Genomic DNA, 6,000 nt, shown 5'->3' with positions numbered 1-6,000 from the left:
AGGGCATGAGTAAAGAAAGAGATTCGAACCTGTTCATGGAGCAGCCAGGAACGGCTTACAGGTGTGTAAAGAACTAACAAGCAATACTGCAATCAAGAGAACAGACAAAGGCATTGCACCCTGTTTGAGTGTTCTTTCTTGTCCCTTTCTGCCTTCCTGTTCCCTGTGATCTGACTTCTTTCATTGTGGAGTTTTAGTTAACTATGAGTAAAGCAGGCATCCACTGTTTGCCCCAGCATCCTCGAAACCCCACCTACCACTCCTTTCAGGGGATAGCTCTTCTCCAATCTCCAGCCCTACCCTTCAGCTCGCACTCCGCCATTGGCTCTGAGACGTATCATCCGACCCAGTGCTGAATCAATCAGAGCCCCACACTCGCACTGCTAGAGTGATTGGTCAAGAATGGACATGTGACACCGCCTGACCAATTATACCTTGTGGGCAGGTTTTCGCTCTTAGTCTCACTGGGAACATGAGAGCGGTGGGAGTAAGCCAACGTTCAGGTGGAGGCTGAGCCTGAAGCTCACTTACTGGTGGGCAACGCAGAGGAGGGAGGGAAGACGGGTCCCGTTGCCTCCAGACACAGTCCTCAGAACACGGAGGAGGCTTCTGTGGGGCAGAGCGTGAGCTCGAGGCCCACAAGCATCTGGCAGTGATTAAAACCCTGATAAGAATATGAGCACCAATGGTTTATGGAACACTTAGTGTGAGTCAAACACTAACACAGCCTGTCATTTAGTCGTCCTACCCTTGTCAGGTAGTTGCTATCACCCCCTATTTTATCACTGAGAAAACAGCCTCCAGAATCTCAGGGACTTCCGCAAGGACCCCCATCAAAAGGTAGCAGGAAAATCAAATTTCAAACCCAGGTCTCCCCGGCCTGGAACCCCAAGCTCTTGCCACCTCAGTGGTTCAGAAACACCTGGGAAGTATCTGAGACAGTACGGAAATCCAGGACACCCCCTTAGATATGTCAGGTTCACTTGACCTGAAGGGGGGCCCCTGGCACCCCTAAGGGGCAGCCACCGCACGAGATCGTGGGGGATGCAGTTCCTATTGCTGGCCATTTGCACAGAAGCATGTGACCCCAACCTCCCAAACTCCCAGCAGCCCAGGGTGACCCTAACTTTGACCAAACACCCCCCTTCGGATTACACGATTCCGGTCACCCCTGATTCAGAGAACTGCCGTGTTGTCTAGAGGGTGCAGCTGAGGGGTGGGGTGTGGGGGGTCTAGGCTGAAACAGGAGACTGCTCCTTCTCTTTTTAAATTTGGCCTGTTGTTTTTTGAAAATAGGCTCTATAGTCCATGAAGTCAGGAAAAGCAGCTGCAGTGGGAAACCCGGGACGTCTGCTCCTGGCTTGTCACAGCTATGATCCACATTCTGTTCCACTCCACTTACGAGCACAAATGTCCCTGTGATGCTCCGGGAACAGTGTGCACAGCGGGTCCCAGCACACACATACCACCTCGAGGGCCGGGAAAGGGACGGTCTAAGGCAGGGCGTGAGCCTCACTCCAGGTCTGGGGGCGATTGGGATTTTTAATTGTCAGGTGGTAGGGATAGGGGTGGGGGTGAGATGGGAGAGAGGTCAGGGTTGTTTGCTTGTTTTCTGGAGTTGGCCAAATATAATCATTCAGGACTTAGCTTCCGAACATTCTTCTTGCTTAAAAAAAAAAAAAAAAAAAAAGCCTGGGCTGCAATTTTGCTTTTATGGCGTCTCCCATGAGATCAGCTTTTATTTCAAAAGTAAAACCCCAGCACAAAGGGTAAGGAAGCTTGCAAACCTTTTGAGGATGGCTGTATAGCATGAGATTTTGTTAAAATGCTTCTGTACTGCCTGTGTTATCAGGGAGAGACCTTTTGCACTTACTCTAGAAACTCCAGGTTCCTTCTGGTTTTATGATCCTGTGAGTCTCTTGTGCCTAGCACAGTGTCTGGGACATGGTTGGTTTTAAGCTTTTTTTCTTTTTTTTTTTTTTCAAAGAACAAGAGCAGAAAAGAATCTTATTTACCAACTGGCTTTTGTCTTCATCAGCAAGTTGTCTCGGGGACTTCAGTATCACATGAAATGTGAAATTATTACCAAACTGAAATTTAATGAAACATTTCACCATTGGGGGAGATTTTAAGAAAAACATGCAAATGCTAAGTGTAAAATTATCCTATGTTTGTTGTTACAATGTTAACCTGATTCTACAAACAGAACTTTAAAATAATGTTCAGGGGGGACAAAAACCCAGAATAAAAGGAGTAGTGCTGGAGAGCATGGTATCTATTTCTAAAATGCAATAGAGAGATGTGTGGACCCAGGACTCAGCTCTTGAGACCTTCCTCTCAAACTGGTCATTATTCAACATTCTTTGCCTACAACCAAAGATGAATCGACCTATCTGTGCTGTATAGCCAGACCACATTTCTCCTTCTTGTCCAAAGGCTGTTGCTAGGGTCTCTGATAAATATCTCACGGGATCAAGGTCTACCAGGTCTTCAGCATTTCGCAGATCCCTATTAACCCTGTCCCCAAAAGACTGGGAGTGGGTTTGGCATGACTTATTTGTAGTGAACCCATGAGGGTACCAGGTGTTCACTTCTTTCTTCTTATCCAGAGATGCCCAAAGTACCTAATATTTTTACAAGGGATTGTAATCACACCAGTCTGGAGTTTCTACAGCTTACCCTTTTCTCCTTAAAAACAAACAAACAAACAAACAAACAAACAAAAACTAGAAATCCTTTTCCATTCCTGGCTCTCTCTCACCACTCCCCTCTCTCTTGATTCCTCACAGGATACTGACAGCAGCTCTGTGGCTACGTCAGCAAGTTTTTCACTGTCCTGGGTACAATTTAGCTGAGCCTGGCGCCTGACACTAAAGCAACTCCATATGCTTCACTCTCTTCCTGATCTTTACAATCAGTGCCCTCGTTCCCTGAACAATTGTTAAAAGGCGAGCCTCTCTGAAGAAGCTAGAAGCGAACGAAGTGTGGACATGGTCTGTCCTGAGCTTCCCCACATGCTCACATCCTGTATAATAACAGCTACGTCTGCTGAACAACATACCACGTGTTGGACATTGTCCCACAGGCATTACTTACAGGCTCACAAGTGATTCTTCCAACAACTAATGAAGAAGGTACAGCTGTTAAACTTGTCATGCAGTGAAGAGCCTGAAGCACAGAGAAGGTGAGTGATTTTCTCCAAGGTCACACAGCTCAGTGGCAGAGCTGCTATTCAAACCCATGTCCTTATCCACCCTGCTACAGATCTGTTCATGCTGTGTCACTTTTTCTGAACTTAGCTTTAAAAACCTTTATGATATGATGGGATTATGGGAGATGATTTTCAGTTTTCTGTTAAATTTTTTTTAATCTGATGAATAGTTTATAAAGCTTGTTTAGGTAACTCTAGAATCACCGAATGGGCCCCACCTTTATGGAAGCCTGGCCCGTCAGGCTCCTCATCTGCCTCCTGCCTCATTCCCCATCAGTCTTTTCAGGAGCCACAGCCCCAGGCTCAGATGGTGGCAGAGACAGAAGTCTCCTCTCCAGAAGCATCAGCCACAAGCAAAGACTTGATGTTATGGGTTACACTGTGTCCCTCTAACATTCTTATGTTGAAGTCCTAGCCCCCAGTATTTCACAAGGTGACTGACCTTGTTTGGGTGTAATCAGTTAAAATGAGGTCATACTGGACTAGTGCGGGCCCTAAGCCAATACGACTGGTGTGCTTATAAAAAGAGGAAATTCAGACACAGACACTCACAGGGAAAACAGCATGAGGGGGCATGAAGAGGAAGGCAGGGATCAGGGTGATGTGTCAGGAGCCAAGGAATACAAAGGGTGGCCAGCAAAACACAAGAAGCTGGGAGAGAGGCACAGAACAGATTTTCCCTTGCAGCCTCACAAGGAACCCACCCAGCCGACACCTTGATCTTGGACTTCCAGCCTCCAGAACTGGGAGACAATACAGTTCTGTGGTATAAGCCCCCCACCTTGTGGCACTTTGTTACCAGGAGCCCTAGCAAACTAATACACTGAATATCAAACAATACAGGGGGACAAAGGACTTCCCAGTCAATGAAATGCTCTGACTCCCCGCTTAGATGCCCCTTCTCTCAGGAAGGCTTCCCTTAGGCCCCGACAATGGTCTACACAAGAGGCGGGCTGGGGGTAGCTCCCTGGCAGAAGAGGAGACCAGGGGAGGGTGTGGAGGTGGGCTTGCAAAGGGTAACGTGGTAGCATGTTTATTTGTGGTGACCCGTGGTGGAAGGATTGTGAAGATGGGGGTGGGGAGTAAAGCACCTGAGCCTCCCCCGTGGGCCCCATCCCCCACCTCCCAGACTGGGGAAGGTACTCCTCCCACGTGCTCCCATATCACCCCCGTATTTGCCTCCTGGCTGAAGTCAGGCCCATGCCCCCCCTCAGTCACCGTGACCTGCATGGGCAACCACATGCCTGGCCCACAGTGCGGACCGGTTAGGTGGGTGGGAGGGTGCTGGTGTGCAGAGAGGGAAAAAAGAGCCACAGAACTAAGAAGATGGAGAAGTAGAAAGTGGAGGGAAAGAAGAAGCAGGATATTTTTAAAGGTGGGGGTGTAAAAAGGGGGAGAAAAGAAGGAGGAGGACAAAGAGGGAAGGAGAGAAGGGTCAGAGGAATAATGTTCAGACATTTTCCTGATGGGGAATCCACAATTCTTTATCTGATTCTCTTGGGACCAGAGGTTTTCCATATTCAGAATGTTGGGGTTTTAAGAAAGCTACAACGGCTCTCTTTGCCTTAGCGCCGTCTTCTTGGAAACCATGAGAGCCAAGCAGAGGAGGAAGCGAATGCCCAAGCTGAAGAGGAAAAGAGGAAAGAGGACGCTGAGGTCCAAGTAAGCCGCTGGCTTGTGCAGCCATGGAAGCCACAGGAGCAGAAATAAGGAACGTCAGAGGCCAGGGATGGCACGCCTACTTTCTAGAACTTGATTCCATGGATTCAGAACACCCATCACCATCTGATCACAATGACCACCTTGGAGAAACCCACCTTGCTCATACGAAAGCAATCCCTTTTGGTCCTTTGCCCTGGACCTGTGACTTTCGGGACTCATTCTGCTTTCATCTGTGGCTACACGTAACACTGATGTCTTAGCTGAAGAAAAAAATGTAAAAAAGATACTAAGGGGCATAGTTCACATGGGGTAGCATCCTGTATGCAAACATACAGGTATCTCTGGAGCAAAAATGGATGAGTATTCATACAAAGTGGAATAAATGAAGACTAGAAAGAGCCCTACATTCAAGTCAAGTCAGATTTTTTAAAAAAGATTTTATTTATTTATTTATTTAGAGAGTGCACAAGCAGGGGGAGGGACAGAGGGAGAGGGAGAAGCAGGCTCTCCGCTGAGCAGGGAGCCCGATGTGGGACTCAATCCCAGGACCCCAGGATCATGACCTGAGCTGAAGGCAGATGCTTAACTGGCTGAGCCATCTAGGCGCTCCAAGTCAGATTTTTTTAAACTTTAGACTTTCGCACGTTTTGGGTCTGGGGTGCTGTTAATGGAGTGTGGCTCTGTCGTGGAGCAAAAGCCAAGCTGAGCCACAGATCCCTGCTCACACTTCTCATTCCCAAGAAGGGAAAATGCTCGGGCAGAGAGCTTTCCCTTGTCTCTGTGTTCTAAGGTCACGGTCAAGGTGTGTTTGGGGTGGGGTTCCCGGAAGAACACGTTGAAGACAAACCATTGGTTCACCATATAAAAAGCCAGTGCTTTGTTCTCAATCGAAAGATGAGAGACAGGGACAGAAATCTTCTCAATGAAACTCAAATCTTTCCTTTAGTTCCAGACTCCCATCTTTCCCTCCCTAATAAACCACATTTCCCTGGGAAAACGTTCTACAGACATCTTCCCAGCTATGCAGAGCCCAGCTGTCCCAAGCTGCAGGTGGTCTGGACAGTATCTGCCTGGAGCACCGGGGAGCCCGCAGGGCAAGTCCCGGGACCGCTCAGCATTGAGAATGC

The sequence above is a fragment of the Ailuropoda melanoleuca genome, chromosome 11 (genome assembly GCF_002007445.2).
Source record: "Ailuropoda melanoleuca isolate Jingjing chromosome 11, ASM200744v2, whole genome shotgun sequence".
Taxonomy (NCBI): Eukaryota; Metazoa; Chordata; class Mammalia; order Carnivora; family Ursidae; genus Ailuropoda; species Ailuropoda melanoleuca.
The sequence above is the reverse complement of the archived record's forward strand: the minus strand, read 5'-3'. Positions refer to the sequence as shown.